The sequence below is a fragment of the Geotrypetes seraphini genome, chromosome 11 (assembly GCF_902459505.1).
Source record: "Geotrypetes seraphini chromosome 11, aGeoSer1.1, whole genome shotgun sequence".
Taxonomy (NCBI): domain Eukaryota; kingdom Metazoa; phylum Chordata; class Amphibia; order Gymnophiona; family Dermophiidae; genus Geotrypetes; species Geotrypetes seraphini.
Genome location: NC_047094.1, coordinates 41,874,458 through 41,894,065, shown reverse-complemented (window position 1 = coordinate 41,894,065; position 19,608 = coordinate 41,874,458). Strand labels below are relative to the sequence as shown.

The 19,608-nt window shown below is 41.3% G+C and overlaps 1 protein-coding gene across 29 annotated transcripts in view; it reads left to right on the top strand.

Moving 5' to 3' along the window:
• RBFOX1 (RNA binding fox-1 homolog 1) overlaps positions 1 to 19,608 on the top strand; it is a 520,491-nt gene that overhangs the window by 45,109 nt on the left and 455,774 nt on the right. The window contains exon 2 of one of the 29 annotated variants that reach the window (XM_033914633.1): positions 16,850 to 16,894. The exons of the other annotated variants lie outside the window; for them this stretch is intronic. The gene's annotated coding sequence lies outside the window, so the exon portion shown is untranslated. The remainder of the gene's footprint in view (positions 1 to 16,849; positions 16,895 to 19,608) is intronic. 29 annotated transcript variants of the gene reach the window in all.

The following is a 19,608-nucleotide window of genomic DNA, read 5'->3' as shown; positions in this document are numbered from 1 at the left end:
CATTGTGGATATCCAGAAAACCTGGCTTGCCAGTAGATCTCGAGGACCGGATTTGGGCAGCCCTGATGTAGACTATAGTGTCACTATTTTATTTAAGGGCTCCTTTTACAAAGGTGCGTTAGGGCTTAACGCGCGGAATAGCACGGGCTAAATTGCTGCATGTGCTAGACCTTAACGCCAGCATTGAGCTGGCATTAGTTCTAGAAGCGTAGCACGGGTTTAGCGCGCGTTAAAATCCTGCGTGCACTAAAAACACTAACGCACCTTAGGAAAAGGAGCCCTAAGTCTCTTTGCAGGTTCAAAGTATGACTGGAATAAATCTGTGAAAAGTAGGTGTGAGGATTTCAAAATGGAATCCCCAAACTTGCTTTTTTTGCTTTTGCCCTGGCCATACTCAAAGCTATAATCTCTACAAAGTAAAAACTATATATACACTGCTTGCAGCATGAATTATTTTCCCCACTGATAACCCAGGGCAACTTTTAAAGGGATCGTTACTGTGCGTAAACCCCCATTATCATTTTCAAAATTATCCATAATATATTTACACAGGTTAAAATGAGAATACATATATTCCAGACAGAATCATTATGAATGCCACATGATAGATAGATTAACCAAGCATCATTGTTCACGTGTGCATGTTCAACACATAATTTGTTATCTGAATATTCAAGCTATCAACATGTTTGATGTTTGATTGGTAACACTAGGTATTAAATTGTGTTAACAGTAGGAAAGCCTGTGGAAACTAACATAACAGGGTGCCTACTTTAAGGCAGAAAAATACCTATTTTATTAAGAAATGTAGTCACCCGGTTTTCTTTATAAAATACTAAAATATATGGGTGCAATTGCTTACACCAGCTCTAAAGGTGGTGTTAATAAGCGTGCCCTCATTTATGAAATAAATACATAAATGAAAGTATTTTATAATCCTTGCAAGGCCTTGCTTGCACTACCCATGCTCCTCTCAAGCTCCGCCCTTGTGCACATCCACAGTAAATGAGACAATATTGCTCGTACTTTTACATAGAAACTGAGAAGCATAATGGCAGTTAAAGGCCAAATGGCCCATCCAACCTGCCCATCCACAGCATTCACTATCTCCTCCTCTCCCTATAGGCTAAGGCTGCTTACACCTGCATTGTCAGGTCATACAACTTTACATTGGTGTCATGATTCCAGAAGTGTCATAGCTTACACTCATTGTTTTTGGTGGTTAAATCATTTAAATTTGTGAAACTTTTAGCTTTCCGGTGATCAATACTTTCCATTCAAGGTGTAATCTTGTGCAATGCTTTACCTCCAGAAGTAAGGTCCCTGCCTGGAATTATACATAAGAACATAAGAATTGCCGCTGCTGGGTCAGACCCTTAGGTCAAAGACCAGTGCCCTATTTGAGTCTAGCCTTACCTGTGTACGTTCTGGTTCAGCAGGAACTTGTCTAACTTTGTGTTGAATCCCTGAAGGGTGCTTTCCCCTATAACAGCCTCTGGAAGAGCGTTCCAGATTTCTACCACTCTCTGGGTGAACAACTTCCTTACATTTGTACGGAAACTTTCCCCTTTTAACTTTAGTGAGTGCCCTCTCGTTCTCTTCACCTTGGAGAGGGTGAACAATCTCTTTTTCTCTACTAAGTCAATTCCCTTCAATATCTTGAATGTTTTGATCATGTCCCCTCTCAGTCTCCACTTTTCAAGGGAGAAGAGGCCCAGTTTCTCTAGCCTCTCATTGTACGGCAACTGCTTGAGTGTGTTTATCAGTAGATTATATGACAGTATATATTTTAAGTGAAATGTGCATTTGCTGAATGTTTCTGTTTTTGCTAAGTAATTGTATTTTTTCTTATACCCCGTGCAAAACTATTGGATGTAATGGGCTATACATTTTTAAAATAAATGTGCTGCCACATAACCAGTTATATTTGCAATCTTAGAAATGTAACCAGTTATAAGAACATAAGAACTGCCATTTCCGGATCAGACCTTCGGTCCATCAAGTCCGGCGATCCGCACACGTGGAGGCCCAGCCAGATGTACACCTGGCATAATTTTAGTCACCCATATCCCTCTATGCCTCTAGTTTGCTTTTAAACCCTAGAACGGTGGATTCCGCAATAACCTCCTCTGGGAGAGCATTCCAGATGTCCAGCACTCGTTGCGTGACTAGAACAGTGACTAGTTTGATTGACAATTTGGTATTTGAGGGGAACAAAACCCACTGGAGGATTAAGGAGACAACCCCCTCGCAATCTCTTCAGGGCAGTACCACCCAATAGCAGCAGTTTACCAAATCTTAAACATGCCTTGGTAGAAGCTGTAACTTCCAGTGTTGATCTCTTAGGACGCTCTCTTCTGAAATGTGGAAAAAAGAAAAAGCATCTTCTGATTTGCCATGCCCTTGTCTCACTCAGTGGTGCAATCAGGGTGAGTGGCGCCTGGGGCGGTAGCGCCCCTCCTCCACCCTCTTCCCTGCCGCGCGGGCATCCCTTCCCTTTCCCCGTACCTTTTTAACTTTGGTGTGAGCCGCATGCCCACATCGGTGTTGGCTCGCCCTTTCACGTCGCTTCCTAAGTGTGGATTACAGAAGCGACATCAGCGTTAGCGCCGATGCTGACATGGGTGGCGGCCTCATGCCGGGGAAATATAAAAGGTATGGGGGAAGGCAAGGGATATGTGCACGTAAGGAGAAGAAAGGGGGCAAAGAGGAAGAGGGATGTCGCACCTTTAGTAAGACTGCGTCCGGGGCAGACTGCCCCCCACCACCTTCTATGCTACTGGTCCCACCCAAAACACACCTAGACCATGTCCCTTTGCTGTTTGCAAGGACTTGGGTTTAATATGTGCTTATAATCTTTGCACATAGATGTTTCTGCAAGATAAACCCCCTCTTTTACTAAAATGCGCTAACTGATTAGCATTCGTTAAACGCTAACGCGTCCATAGACTAACATGCACATATTAGCGTTTAGCATACGCTAATTCGATTAGTGCACGCTAATCGGTTAGCGCACCTTAGTAAAAGAGGGCCAAAGGTTTAAGTGCCGGCTTATAAAAAGAAAACAGGTCCAGTAAAATGGGGGCCATTATCTATTAATACATTAAATAATGTAATGTAATGTAATTTATTTCTTATATACCGCTATATCCTTTAGGTTCTAAGCGGTTTGAAGAAAATATACATTAAGATTATAAATGAGAAGTAAGAAGGTACTTAAAAAATTCCCTTACTGTCCCGAAGGCTCACAATCTAACTAAAGTACCTGGAAATGAATAAAGAAGAGAAAATAAAGATGGTTGAAAAAAGAAAAATTCTATGTGAACTTATAGGATGGAAATTAAACTGACAGTGAAGAACTGTATGAAAAATACATATGGAATGCAGTTAGAGAGGGTAGGTTACAATCTATTTATGGTAACATATAATATAATAACATATGTATTAATGTAATAATTGAATGAGGTTTCATGAAGGAGAAGTGAACTTTGTGTGTCACCTCTGTGCACATATTTATTTTAATTCATAGAATCGACTGGCTGCATTAACATATGATTTGAACATGTTGGGCCATTGCACATTTAAAGAACCAATATTAATGCATTTTAGAACATTGTCACCAGTATTCACAGATCTATAATTCCAGTGTGTATTTCATCTAAAGCAGTACTCTTCAACTTTTTGATACCTATGGACCGGCAGAAATGGACTGGCACCGGTCCATGAACCGGCAGTTGAAGGTTATCATGCTGCTGTACCGGGCTGTGGTGCGCCCTCACCTAGAGTACTGCGGTCAGAACTGGTCACCTTACATGAAGAAGGACATGCTACTACTCGAAAGGGTTCCAGAGAAGAGCGACTAAAATGGTTAAGGGGCTGGAGGAGTTGCAGTACAGTGAGAGATTGGAGAAACTGGGCCTCTTCTCCCTTGAAAAGAGGAGACTGAGAGAAGACATGATCGAAACATTCAAAATACTGAAGGGTAGAAACTTAGTAGATAAAGACAGACTGTTCACACTCTCCAAGGTAGGGAGAACAAGAGGGCACTCTCTAAAGTTGAAAGGGGATAGATACCTTGCAAACGTAAGGAAGTTCTTCTTCACCCTAGAGAGTGGTGGACAGCTGGAACACTCTTCCGGAGTCTGTTGTAGGGGAAAACACCCTGCAGGGTTTCAAGACTAAGCTGGACAAGTTCCTGCTGAACCGCAACGTACTCAGGTGAGGCTGGACTCGTTTAGAGCACTGGTCTTTGACTTGGGGGCTGCCGCGTGAGCAGACTGCTGGGCAGGATGGACCACTGGTCTGACCCAGCAGCGGCAATTCTTATGTTCTTATCACTGGGCTAAGTCTTGCCCATCTCCACTCAATCTCCGCCCCAGGCCCCACCTCCATAATAGTACTAATTGTAGCACAATTTTTTCCATTCATTTTTCATATACACACAATATAATTGTATTAACAACACATAATGGTTAACCACAAAATTAAAATACTCAAAGCACACTGTATGCTTTTCAACAATCATTCCTACCAGAAAACAGATAACCCCATGCAAATGCAGGACCAAAAACTAAAAGTACCAATATTTACAAACAAACCCTAAGATGCAAGACTCTGCAAGCAGTACAACCCCAGAGGAAAAGAAACAAATGCATTTCTTCCTAAACAGACAAATCAATCACTAAATTAAAAAAATAAAAGCATTTCCCCTACCCGTTGTTGTCTCTCTCCCTCCATGTACCTTGCCTTCTGGCCTACCCCCTGGTGTTATCTTCGGGCCGGCTCCCTGTCTGTTGCATTGCACAAAGCTGTGGGCAACGGCTCCTCGCGTGCATCCCGCACCTCATCTGGAAGCCTTCCCTTTGACATTGCGACGTCAGAGAGAAGGCTTCCGGTTCAGGCGCAGGACGTGGGTAGGAGCCTTTTCCCATGGCTTTGTGCACTGCAGCACTCAGAGAGCTGGCCCGAAGATACCGTGTTGATCACACCGTGGACTGGCGGCTGAAGAACGCTGTTTTGGGCCCGATGGACGTGCCGGCCCTGTGGACCGACAGAAAATCTCTGTGGACCGGCGGATGAAGAGCACTAATCTAAAGCACATCCTGTGGTTACTAACTTGTGCCTGAAGGACACAGTGCTACTGTCATATTATACCCATCGCCCAACACAACAAAATGCTTTGATGCATGTGTGTATTTCAGCCCTCTAAGTGTTTCTGAGTTTGAAAGCCAAAAAAGTAGAGGAATCCTAACTCAACGGCAGAGATCAACACTGACATCCAAAATGGAGAGCATAATAGCACACTAGCATGTTAAACTATCATGACTGTCAGATTACGTTAGATAGATTGTCAGGTACGTTAGATAGACTGTGAACCTGCCGAGACAGATAGGGAAAAATGTTTTGAGTACCTGAATATAAACCACATAGACAACCTTCATTGATAGGCAGAAAACAAATAACATACAGTCATGTGAAAAAATTAGGACACCCCATGAAATATTCCGTTCTTTCTTAAGAAATGTTCACATATCGATGTCAAATTTATTATTATTTTTTTAATCTCTGGAAAATAAAGTGATGTAATTGCAGGTAAACAACAAAAATTTTCCTTGATTTATTCATGAAACAAAAGATATCCACAAAAATGTGTACTCTAACTGAGGACACCCTAATAACTAGGACACCCTAATAGCTAGTGTTACCCCTTTGGCTGAAATAACTACAGTGAGATGCTTCTTGTAGCCATATACCAGTCTCTGATATTGGTCTGAGGAAAGTTTGGCTTACTCCTCAATGCATAATTCTTTCAGCTGTGAGATGTTTGAGGGGTTTCTTGCATGTACAGCCTGTTTCAAATTACCCCACAGCATCTCAATGGGATTAAGATCATGGTTTTAACTCGGCCACTCCAGGACTCTCCATTTCTTTGTTTTCATCCTGTCCTTGGTGGATTTACTGGTATGTTTTGGGACATTCTCGTGTTGCAGGGTCCAGTTATGCTTCCGCTTTAATTTTCTTACAGATGGTCTCACATGTTCCTCAAGCACCCGCTGATACACAGTAGAATTCATGTCTATGACGGTGAGCTGGCCAGGTCCTGCTACAGAAAAGCATCCCCCAAACCATGACACTTCCACTTCCATGCTTCACAATTGGTATGAGGTTATTTTCCAGGAATGCTGTTTTTGGTGTCCGCCAAACATATCCTCTTTTCTGGTGTCCAAATAATTCAATTTTAGACTCATCTGTCCATAGAACACTATTCCAGAAGTCCTGGTGTTTGTAAACGTTCTCTCTGGCAAACTTCAGTCTGGCCTTGATGTTTCTTTTAGCAAAGGTTTCCTCCTTGCACATTTCCAATGCAAGTTAAATTTGTGCAGCCTCTTTCTGATTGTAGAGGCATACACTTTCACATCAGTAGTACCAAGAGCCTGCTGTAGGTCCCATGATGACATGTTAGGGTTTTTAGAGACTTCTTTTAGCATCTTGCAATCTGCTCTGGGGGTCAACTTGCTTGGACAGCCAAACCTGGGCATGTTGGCAGTTTTTTTTAAACTCCTCCACTTGTACACTATTTTCCAGACCGTGGAATGGCTAATGTCAAATTCTTTCGAGATCTTTTTACATCCCTTATCAGACTTATAAGCTGCTACAATCTTCTTTATGAAGGCCTCAGACAGCTAGTTCACTCTCACCACAGCAGTCATGAGTACACCAAACTAAATGTCTGAGGTTTAAGTAGGGCAAACCTCCTTCAAAATGCTGAGTAACAATGTTCTAATCATGTGCACCTGATGTAATACAATTGTGAGTGATTTGAGCCACTTTAATAGGAGGATATGTGGGGGTGTTCTAATTTATTTCTCAGTTAGTATACACATTTTTGTGGATAACTTTTGTTTCATGAGTAATTCAAGGAAAATCTTTGTTGTTTACCTGCAATTACATCACTTTCTTTTCCAGAAATAAATAAATAAAAAATTTAACATCGATATGTGAACATTTCTTAAGAAAGAACTGAATATGTCATGGGGTGTCTTAATTGTTTCACATGACTGTAAATAAATAAATAGATAAACATTACAGAGTAGATTCCTGACTAGAATAAGTGGAGAAAGCTTAGGGTAAATGGTAGTATAAAATACTACCAAAATGTTTTTCTTTGATGCAAAAGCTATCAATCACATTTCATTTCATTTGAGGGCGTAGATCTGGGGGCGTAGATCGGCCCTCACCAGGTTGGGTTTTCAGGATGTTCCCAATTAATTTTACCTAATTTGCATGCAAATAGATTTCATACAAATTTATTGGGGAAATGCTGAAAAAATGGACTGGATTATGGCCCTCGAGGACATCCCTGGCCTAGATACTTTATTTTAGTAAAGAACTAGAGATTGCATCTGCATCAGCTTGAACTCATCAAAGCAGTACAATCCTCCATTGCTTTTCTTTACATAGGGCTCCTTTTATTAAGTTCATGCTTACCGCAGCTTAAAAGGGCTTACTGCAGGACATGATCAGGCATCCTGCTGTAAGTTCTGAATGGCCAAAAAAGATCCTTCCTTGTGTGTGTGAACCAATAGCAGCGAATGTGAAGGGGAAAACTTCCAAGTATAACATACTTTAAAGAGTAGACGGAGGGCCTTCAGTAATCACAATTCACACCTGGGGAAAATCGCCAAACCCCTAACAGCATTGTCACTGAATAACCCAAAAAGGGTAACTTGTGATACATCCCCGGGCCCTAACCATCATTTAATGTGATAGTGCAAAAAAGTACTTATTAATATTAAAGAAAAATCATATATCGCTGCTATAAGAAAACACACTCAGCGTTCTATTTAAAGTTCACCACAAAAGCGGTGTACAAGCAATATTGCAGGCTGGAAAATATATATAAAAAACAGTACTTATCTTCGGGTTGAGAGAACAATCAAAAGCCTAGAACTGAATGGTAGAAACAATGAAGAAAAGTAAATCGTTTATCGTTTATTGAATTTAATATACCACCTTTTAAAATACAAATCAAAGCAGCACATTTAATAAAAATCAAGTTTCAAGCATTTTTCTTGCCATTTATTCATTACAATATCTTTATTTAAACAAAAGTTATGGAGGCGGTGGCATTACTTTTCATTTCATATTTAGAATCTACGGTTTTTCTGGTTACTTTTGGTGAAATTTATTTTTGGTTAAGCATCGTTTTACTCCTTCTGGGGGATATTGTGAAGGAGCCTTTATAAAATAGGCAAACAAGAGGCACTCTTCTAGACATTTCACATGGCTGCCCTGTTTTGAAATTACTCTCAAAGTGTTCAGGCTGTGATTGGTGAACAGATCTCACAGATGAATGAACTCCATTTATGCTGCTGTCATAATTAATAGTGCTTCACAGGCTGGAATTACTGCTGGTATCTCTTCGAAATATAAACTATATATCAAAGTGATGCTAACAGCAAACCTTCAAAAGTTATTCTTGTCCTTAAATGGCACATTATATTAGTTTTCAGTTGACAAATTCTTTCTTATGAGGTCATAAATATTTGAGGTACATAAATACAGGAGGCAACCTACTAAATTATAATGCATTCCCAGATTCCATTGGAAGCAGTGATGGCAAATATAGTCTTGCTCTTAAGTGCCTACCTAAGTAACTCAGCAAGGAGTCTATTTACAAAGCTCCATGAGCAGTCCAACACTGGGACTTTTTTAAATTATCATGCTGGGTTCACAAGATGTTTGCAGCTACATGTCTGAATATCTGTTCTCATTGGTTTTATTTCCCTTATCTCCATGAGCGGTCCAAGATTGGATGTTGAGGCATCCTAACTTCAGGCACACCCAATTTATGCCAGGGGTTTCCTCTCCTAAATATCTGCCTAATTCACAAAGGAGTTCCTAACTCAGAAAACACACCCATGTTCGGTTCATAGTCATTCGCGCACGAGACTTCAGCGCGCCGACATTGCAGTGCCGACAATTCGGCGCGACACCTAAAAAGTGACTTTTAAAGAGCTCCGACCCGGGGTGTGAGTAGGGAACCCCCCAGTTTACTTCATACTCTTCGCACTGCCGTTGGAGGGGAGTTGGGGTGGTTGGAACCCTCAATTATAAAGTAAACTTAACTTTTTCCCGATTTTTTAGGGAAAAGTTAAGTTTTCTCTATAATGTGGGGGGTTGCACCCCCCCCCCCAATAGCATCGCAAACAGTCTGAAGTAAAGTGTGGGGGGGTTTCCCCCCCCCACATACCCCGTCGGCGTTCTTTAAATGTCACTTTTTAGGTGGCGCGCTGGTGTCTTGCACCGAATTGTCAGCGCTGAAGTCTCGCACGTGAATGTCCTGTCACCCCCATGTTCTGCTCCTAAGAGTACCCACTGATTGAGCTAACTGATTAGTGCACGCTAAATGCTAAGGTTCCCATTATATTCTAAGAGCACCGTAGCATTCAGCGTGTGCTAATTGTTAGCGCACACTAAATCAGTTAGCGTGCCTTAGTAAAATGACCCCTTAGGTAGGTATTTTGGTCTAGGCACCTACTTTTTATAGCATCGTGGTTTTTGAGTTAGGCATCAACTTTCAGTTAAATCCAATTAAAGTCAATTATGAGGTGTCGTGCCAATTATACGGACAACAAATTTTTCCAAAAGTTTTGCTTCTTTAAAACAAACTGGTGATTATGACAGACCCCCTTCAAAATAAACACAAATATAATTTCTCACTGACTACACTTCTCCCTCCATATTCGCTGTGATAGGGGATTAACAGAACTGCAAATACAGAAAAAACGTGAATAACTTTTTCATATGTTATTCGCTGTTTTCTATTAAAAACCATCATGAATACGGTGAAACCGCGAATAACATGGTGGGAGACCTGGCCTTTTCCTGAAGGAGAGGCAAAACATGGTGAAGAAAGTGCTGGGAATCAGCAATTTTCTTAGTAAACGCTTGGAATCAGCAATTTCTCTATGCAAGCTGATATAATTTGAGGGGAGGAGCCAGCAAGCTAAAAACCGTGAATAATTGAATCCGCAAATACAGAGGGAGAAGTGTATATTACATAGGAATTTTGAGAAGCACGATGGTATCTTTAATTTACTATAGCATGTTTTAATATACAACATTTCTGATATGCTGTGATAGTTCACCATGGCTAAAAGTGTTTTCCTGCTGGTTTTTATTTGTACTCAGTGTCCATTGTAGTATCCAACAATAGTCAGCCAACATTGATGGATTCCAGTTGCCCTGATATATTTTTTCCATAGTGGCAATGTCCTGAACCCTTTCACCATGTTTGTCGCTGACTGCACCAAGATTTGCGGGGAAGAAGTTCAAGTGTGAATGTAGAAAGTGCATCTTCAGTGACATGTTGCACTTCATGGTTTTGTATAGCCTAAGAAGTTTATCAACCGGTTGAAGATAGTTTGGTGCTCTGTAACTGCCAAGAAAATTCTCAACAACATCCTTGAATGCTTTCCAGGCGATATTCTCTGGCCCAACTAACAGATCTTCAAATCTCTCATCATTGATGACGTGTCTGATCTGTGGACCAACAAAAATGTCTTCTTTAATCTTGGCATCAGTTATTCTCGGAAAGGTCTGTTTTAGATAAAGAAAACCTTAGGCTTCCTTATTCATCACTTTTAAACAATTTTTCATTAGTCCAAGTTTCATGTGAAGAAAAGGCAAAAATATCTCGGATCAACAAGTGGTTCATGTACCACATTTTTCTGTCCTCGAACCAAATTCTTATGGAGTGGCCAGTTCTTTTGAATGTAATGCAACTCCTTAGCACGGCTGTCCCATTCACAAATAAACCAACAGTACTTGAGATAACCAAGCTGCATTCCAAGTAGCAGATCTACTACTTTAAAATCACCGCAGATGTTCCATTGTACTTTATGTACACTTCCCCCTCCCCATTCGCGGTTTCGGTAATCACAATTTCACATATTCGTGATTTTTTGGGGAGGGGGAAAAAAGAAAAAAACAACCATCGTTAAGTCTTCCCCCCGGCATCCCGGCCTTACCTGGTGGTCTAGCGGGCTTTCGGGACAGGAGCAATCTTCCTACGCTCCTGCCCCATGCAGATCGTCATTAGGAAATAACTGTAGGGAGTTCCTGTTGTAGTCTCAAGAGACTATAGGAACTCACAGCAGCCATTTCCTAATGGCGATCTGCACGGGGCAGGAGCGTAGGAAGATCGCTCCTGCCCCAAAAGCCCGCTAGACCACTAGGTAAGGCCGGGAAGGCGGGTGGGTCAGAGCCGGATATTTGTGGGTTTTTGCCATTTGCGGTCCGGCTCTGCCCCTATCCCCCGCGAATACGGAGGGAGAAGTGTACTTGATATGTTTAAGCAGTTCCATGTTTTCATATGTTTCTTTCATGTGTGCAGAATAGACAATAGCTATTGATTAGTAGACATTACCATTGTGTAACAAAACAGCCTTGAGGCTTAACACTAACAAATCAATACAAATACACCACTCCTGTGGGTTGTGCGTACAACCCAAAGCTATGAACAACCCTTCAATGTCAGTGCAGTTATAGAAGTTTTCAGCCTGTGCAAAGAAACGTCTTGGCTGCTTTGAAATACAGAAATTGTCATACCTGGCGCGAGCAAAAACCATCTCTGCAGTCTTGAACCCAATAATTCTGCTTTTGCTTTTGACAAACCTAAGTCCTTGACCAAGTTGTTTAATTCTGACTGTTATAAGATGAGGTTCACCAGATGTACATGGTTCAAAATCAGGATCAATGTCACTGCCAGTGCTTGGCTATGGATTGCAGATTCTTTGTCGGTTTTGTTTAAACTCCATTTTTCTGGTGGCTTCGGTTCTGGAAGACTATCATCATGAGACACTAGTCTCATGGCTGAAGAAAGATTGTGGTATTCAATTGATTTCTTATTTTTACTAGAGAAACCATATACATTTGTCAGACAGAAGTAACAGTCTGTCAAGTGATCCTTCCGTTCTCACCATATCATTAGGATAGCAAATGGCATTGACTTCCGAGTGCCTTGGAGCCAAGCTCTTCAACACTTTTGGGTGTATCTTATAGATTTTTGGCTGCTGATCATGAAAATCATGTTTAAAATGACGTATCATGTACCCTATCATGTACGTATCATGTATCGTTATACTTTCAGGCTAATGCAATTATTAGTCTAATTCTAATATAGGCCTTTTGCTCATGTTATACCTTGCTGGAATATAGTGTGGGTATGTCCAGGTGTACATTCCGGTTGCATAAAACCTGCGCTATGCTTTCGTAAAAGAGGGGGTAAGATTCCAATTATTGGCAATCATTGGCTCTTTATTCAATAAAATTGCATGTGAAAATTGGGTTTACACCCAAATTTATACACAATTTTTAGCACTTTGTACAGAATTCAGGGGATAATGCATTAATTTGGTCTAAGGACACAGAATATGTCACCATATAGATGACGTACTGGTAGTAGAGGTAACTTTCAAAGGTTTAGGGCTCCTTTTACAAACCCACGTTAGCAGTTTAACGCGTGTAATAGCGCACGCTAATTTGCCGGCCGCGCTAGCTGCTACCGCCTCCTCTTGAGCAGGCGGTAGTTTTTTGGCTACCGCGGGGGTTAGCACGTGTTAAAAAGGTGCACGCGATAAAGCCGCTAACGTGGCTTCGTAAAAGGAGCCCTTAATGTAACCAGGGCTTTAGCTACATTTGTTCATTAAAGTTTAGAAATTTACCTCTACTACGTACATCTATGTCAGGGGTAGGGAACTCCGGTCCTCGAGAGCCGTATTCCAGTCGGGTTTTCAGGATTTCCCCAATGACTATGCATTGAAAGCAGCGCATGCAAATAGATCTCATGCATATTCATTGGGGAAATCCTGAAAACCCGACTGGAATACGGCTCTCAAGGACCGGAGTTCCCTACCTGATCTATGTCATCTATTTGGTATATTTAGTGCCCTTTTTACAAAGGCTCAGTAGTGAGTACCTGCTCAGCCAATGTGACACAGCCCATAGGAATTGAATGGGCTATGTCACATTTGCTATGTGGTAATCACTACTGCGGCTTTGTAAAAGGGGCCCTTAATTTAGTTCAATAAATTAACATATTATTTGACTAGCTTTCAAAAGCAAGTACCTTCTTCTGCATCTTTTCTTTCTTTTTTAAAATTTCTATTGATTACCTTTAAAGTGGAGTAAAATGATAACCCCAATTCTTCATGTCTTGCTTGACATTTCCCATCTGGTGTGGATAGGTTTTTAGCGCTAGCCATGACGGCAACAGCTCCAAAAGCTCATAGGAATTCTATAAGCATTGGAGCTGTTATTGCCAAAGTCGGAGCTAAAAGCTGTGCAACGGTTTTGTAAAAAGGGGGGTTTCTATGAGCATCAGAGCTGTTACTGCCACAGTCGGAGCTAAAAATGGCGCTACATAAGAACATAAGAAATGCCAGCACCGGATCAGACCATGGGTCCATCAAGTCCGGCGATCCGCACACGCGGGGTTAAAGTTGCTATGAACACACACATATACAGAAACACACATACCATTTTTATATATATATATTTTTTTCCAGCGAATGATTTGGAGAGTTCCTCACATTCTCCTTATCCTGTTAACCAGTGCAACAAACCAAGGACAACAGTGTGGTATAGGAAAAGATGTCTTTATTATTCTAGGGTCACGGGATGAAAATCTGTCATGAAGTTGTCACCTTTTATTTCTGTGTGTTTGAGCATTAACTGCTGCAATCGGGCTTTTCCTCTCAGCATGAAACTGCTCCAACAGCTACTCACAGCAGTAGATTATGTCAATATTTCTTCTACAACAAAAGTGACTTTACAGACATGAAACAAGCAGGAAATGCAAATACACCCCCTCTTCCTGCCCCCTCCCTCTATCATATCCCTCTTTTCTGAAAGGTGTTGTAGCATTTTGCAGAGTACAATTAGAAAAAGATATTTAAACTGGACAAAGTTCCATGATACTTTGATTTCTTTTCACGTATATCTTGGTTTTCGTATACAGCACAGTCTTGATTACTCAACCTTTGATAATCAGACCATCTGGCATATCTTGACAGAGCTCCCTGGTGATGTCATCACATTGCCATTAAGAAGTGTGTCTTCTCTTTACCTGGCAAAACATAGAGGGTAGTTTTGCACCCGAGACAATTTATTTTCAACCTGGGACCTTGTTTTTACTGCAAAACAGCACCGTTGTGACCCAGGCCCCTGTGCTTACTGCCTTTGTTTATGCATTGTTTGAGGTGTTACCATTGTTTTCCATTTTATCTGACTTTTCTCTTATTTGACAATGGGTCAGTCATTTGTGTGCTAGAAAGACTGTGAAGGGGTATTTTAAAAACATATGTCTAAGTCTGATTTGGACGTATGGCACTAGACGTCTAAAGTCGGCAGTAAGAAAATGCCTATTTTTGAAAGGCAAACCACAATGGCCTGGATTATGTAAACTGCATCCCAATTGTAGGCAGCTGTAGGTGTCCTAAAGCTGTCTAATCGGGATGCACTTTTTTTAAAAAAAAAAATGCTCCCCGGGCAGGCCACCAATCAATGTTAACCGGCAGAACACTGTTAAATCCACTCAAACTATTTTTTAATTATTGTAAACCGCATAGAACTTCACGGTCCTGCGGTATATAAACTGTTATATTATTATTATTATTATATTTGAGGCACCTACGGGAGCATAGGGAGGCCTGCAAGCCCGCCTAAGGCTAGGCGTAGCCTTAGGCGAACCTAGGTGGCAGTACGCATCTCTCTAGGCCAGCAGGAGACGTGTACAAAGAGGTGGGCTTTTAAATGGGTCTTGAACACTGCCAGAGACAGAGCCCACCGTAGGGATTCGGGCAGTTTATTCCAAACATATGGTCCTGATTTGCTCAGATGTCAGACCTTAGGCCCTGCCCAGTGCATCACATGGGATACAGAGGGAGGATCCTAAAGACCTGATTGGCTGAGATGACTAAGGTACCAAGGGGAGGGGCTTGAGGCATCTGAGCCAATCAGGGCTTTAGTCTCCTCTCTGTGCATCAAACGATGCACTAAGGAGAGGAAGGCCCATCATTTTTGATGGGTGAGCCACGGACCTGGAGGGACAGTGCTTCCCTCCAGCTCCCAATGTCTACCAAAGGTATGGGGAGGAGTGTGGGGGTACATCTGGTGGCAGGAGGGAGAGGGCATCCTTCCTGCCCTTTTTTTCAGGAGGAAGGGGGGAGGGTAGGAGATGGATTTGGGGGAGGGGCTCCATTGGCAGGCAGGAGTGGGCATCCCTCCTGCCAATTTTCTCATGGGAGTGGGATTCCCGGTGCTGCATTTGTCATAGGTCGTTGGGGAGAGCCGTCATTGGTTGTGGGAGACTATTTTTTCTCATTTTTAATGTACTACCAATGATAACCCCAATGTGTGTGAGAGGGAATCAGTTTTCTTTTTTGGGGGTAGAGTAACACATTGACTAATACTGGTGCAAAAAAGGATTGGAGATGTGGATCAGGTGAAGTTGTTAGGGAGATGCAGGTTGTCATTGGTGATATGAGTTGTGATCGGGAAGGAAGTTAGTGTGGTTTGCAATGAAAAGTACAGTATTTTTTTTTTCTTTTAATGTTTTGACAGCAACCACATCTACCTCTTAATTAACAAAATTGCCCTGAAATATTTAAACATTTCTAGTAACAAACTGAAAATGTATAAAAAGGATGAAAAAAACCTGCAAACAACACAGGAAACTTACATAATTCTTTTTTTTTTTTTGTCTGCATATCCCTATTACAGGGCTGATATAAGTAACTGCACTTTAAATCAAGGTATGGTTTTGGCCACTTATGCTTGTATTATATAAAGGGTTGGGTTTTTTTTTTTTACTAAGCTGTGTTAGGTGCTAACTTCAGGAAGGCCATGAAAACCTTCCTTTTCACAAATCCAGCTCCATTAAAAGACCAAGCCTAAATGATCTCAGATAAACTCATAAACTAGACCATAGTGCTAAATTCCTCACCAAAGCATGTATAGTAAATTAGATTATCTTGGTTGTTTATATCTACTATAGTTGATTAGTGTAACTCAGATGTTTATCTCTCCTATAGCATGTATTAAATTGACATACCTCGGCTGTTTGCATTTAACATAGCATGCATAGCTACCGAGTGTATCTCAGATGTTCTCTATCTCCTATATCTCGGTCGTTGTACCACTAGCTTTCCAAATATTCTCTGTCCATATGTGTCTTGATCGTTCTGGGATCTTTTGGTAGGACGGGCTAAATTAATGAATAGAACAAGCTCCTATCCCATTAGGAAGGAGCGCGGCCAAATCGGCCGAAGCCGTTGCTCGAGGGAGGGGGGGAAGGGCGAGAGGAAGGGCTAGAACAGAGAGGGCTGAGATAGGGATAGGGGAGGGCCAACGAAGAAGGCCAATCAGGGAAGAGTAGGGGCAGGGAAGTGGAGAGAGCTTTTTGAATTGGCGAGCTGAGGAAGCGGACGCGACTTACCCCCATACTCCTGCAACCCGCTGCGGCCATCCTTTCTCCCCTACTGTGAGCGCCCTTGCGATCCCAAAAGCAGATGTATTTGGCAGCTGCGACCAGCGTGCACTGCTGAGATCGCAGCGTCGGGGCGTCCTCAACTCGCCTAAGCCGCACCTGGTCTGAGCCATCTTTACTGGAGGGCAGCGGGTAGGTATATCGTGGCGGAGCCCTGGGATCTTTTGGTAGGATGGGCTAAATTAATGAATAAATAATACAACCAAAATGGTTTAATGCAGGACACATTAAAGCATTCTGTATTAGTTTTGCCATCTTCATGCGCTAAGTATGTGGTAATTATTTCTTTATTTTTAGAGGGAGTGTGTCGGAGGCGGAGAGTGGTCATTCCTGGGCTAATCAGTTAAGATATCTACATTACAGCATGCTAACTGGTTTGTGCATTGTTAAAGCAAGAGCTCTTCCAAAATTTTGAAAATGGCAGCATGATAATTCTAACTTTAAAGCATAGAAAACAAACCAAAACTGCAGACTTGTACACGGTGCAGGCAAATTTTATTTTGACAAATAAATCTTAACTAAAAACCTTTTACCAGACAGGGGACCCAACACGGTCCGTGTTTTGGACAACCTTCATCAGGGGTCCATGTACTGTGACGAACTTGTAGTGCATTTCAGAGATTCACTGGTGTGCTACCAAACACTATTTTTCCAGGCTTCTTTTTGTGATATATTTCTTTTTACCTTTATTACCATGGACCCCTGATGAAGGTTGTCCGAAACACGGACCGTGTTGGGTCCCCTGTCTGGTAAAAGGTTTTTAGTTAAGATTTATTTGTCAAAATAAAATTAGCCTGCACCGTGTACAAGTCTGCAGTTTTGGTTTGTTTTCTCTGGTCTGTTTTTTCACTGCAGACGAAGTTGGACCTTTGGTTCTTTTGTAACTTTAAAGCATAGCCATATATTGACCAAAAAAAAGCCCTTGTCATGGAAAAAAAATGGCTGACTATAAACACATAGGAAAGATCCATATAAGGGCACAATGAGGCAATTTCTTACTGCAGGTTAGTAAAAGGTGGTTACTTTTCTTTATAGGTTTCAAAGTGCATCTCTAGCCCTGTGAATTTCAGTCTGGTTTGATTTAAAGACATATTTGTGAGGGATATTTATCAAAATTTTTCCAGTGACATCAGAGAAAATTTGGAACAGATTTGATGTAGATCTTTTACTGATTTGATAATTTGTATGAAATTTTTTTAAAAAAAGTGCCCACTCTGGAGTCTATGAATTAAGTAAATTTGTTCAAGTGCCAGTGCAGATTAAACCATCCAGGGAATCCACATTATATCTCTAGACCAATAACAACAAAAGTAACCTGTGGTAATGTGAGTGAGGGCAGGCCCAGAGCCCATTCAAAGCGGAACCACACAGCAATGTTCAGGGGAACAGAAAACAATAATTTATTAAATGTGCCAGGTATGGAGAGAAAATAACATAAATTAGCCCTGTGCAGAAAAGTCCTCCTGTGGTGCTGCTCCTAAAGGCTACAGCATGCATAACTGTTTCTGTTCAACAAAATTCACCAAGCCTACCTCTGGCTTGGTCGAGATTTCAGTTCTTCAAGATCTCGTTAAACTTGGCCTACTTGGCTATCATGGTTGCAGTTCACAGATCCAGGGTAGAGGCATCCACAGTTTGCCTTTGAGGTTTCCCTCTGGGCATCCTTAACCCAGCTGTGTCCTGAGCTTTTATACTTCCTGGACCATGCCCTCCTTGTTCCACTCCTCCTATCACTTCTCTTGTGGGTGGGACCATGAATTTTAAGGTGGTTCTGACTCTGTGAGGGATCATCCTCAGGGGAAAGTGGCTGCATCTTACAGACTCTCTCATGCAACCTAATAGAGCAAATTTACCCCTACTGTAAATAATTTTTTTAATTTATTTCCTTTGCTAGTATTCATCATAAATCCTTTGTTCTGGGGTATATACTGAAGATTGCTATTGCATAGAAACCTATTTATGTATAATAAAACCTACACCGTTTTATATAATAAAACCTGCAATATAATAAGCCTGTAAAATTTACAGTTATTCAGAGTTTAATTTTTACTCTTGGACATTGCTCTTTCTTTTTAATGTGTAAAGAAAAGAGGGAAGACTTGGTGGAACTATCACACGCCAGCTTTTATTTTAACCAATATTCTTTTCACATGCAGTGATCTGTCATAACATAACACAGAAAAGCAAATCAAGGACTGAGGTATAATGGTTTTCATGGAAAGAAAGAAGAACAGAAGAATCAAAATGTATACAATGGCTCTTGGATGCTGCAGATTTGAAGCACCTGCTGAAAGGACTTTTTTAAAATGTCATTTTGAGAGCAACCATAGTGGTTAAAGCTACAGCCTCAGCACCCTGAAGTTGTGGGTTCAAATCCCACACTGCTCCTTGTGACCCTGGGCAAGTCACTTAATCCCCCAATGCCCCAGGTACATTAGATAGAATGTGAGCCCACCGGGACAGGGAAAAATGCATGAGCACCTGACTGTAAACCACGTGGGCTATAAGTGGTATGTAAATATTAAAATAAATAACATTTATTTTATTTATTAAAAACTTTATATACTGCATACAACTATGCGGTTTCCATACCACATACATAAAATCTTGTTTCCCTCCATTAATTGGCCCTGTTATAATAGGGATAGAGCGCAAATTCAATCAATTCAGAAATACAAGCAAGCTTTAAATCATAGATTGATGTCAGAAAAATTCTAAAAGGCGATGATCAACTGAAATATACCTTAGCATAAAACGGAGGAGGAGTGTGTGGCGCGGTGGTTGAAGCTACAGCCTTAGTACCCTGGGGTTGTTGGTTCAAACCCTGCACTGCTCCTTGTGACCCTGGGCAAGTCACTTAATCCTCCATAGCCCCAGGTATGTTAGATAGATTGTGAGCCCACCGGGACAGATAGGGAGAATGCTTGAATAGGTGATTGTAAAACTGCTAAGAAAACCTTGATAGGTGGTATATAAAATCCTAATAAACTTGCACTGGCAAATAATTGAGTTTTCAGCATTTTCTTAAAATTCATCCTCCCCATACAAAACCGCAG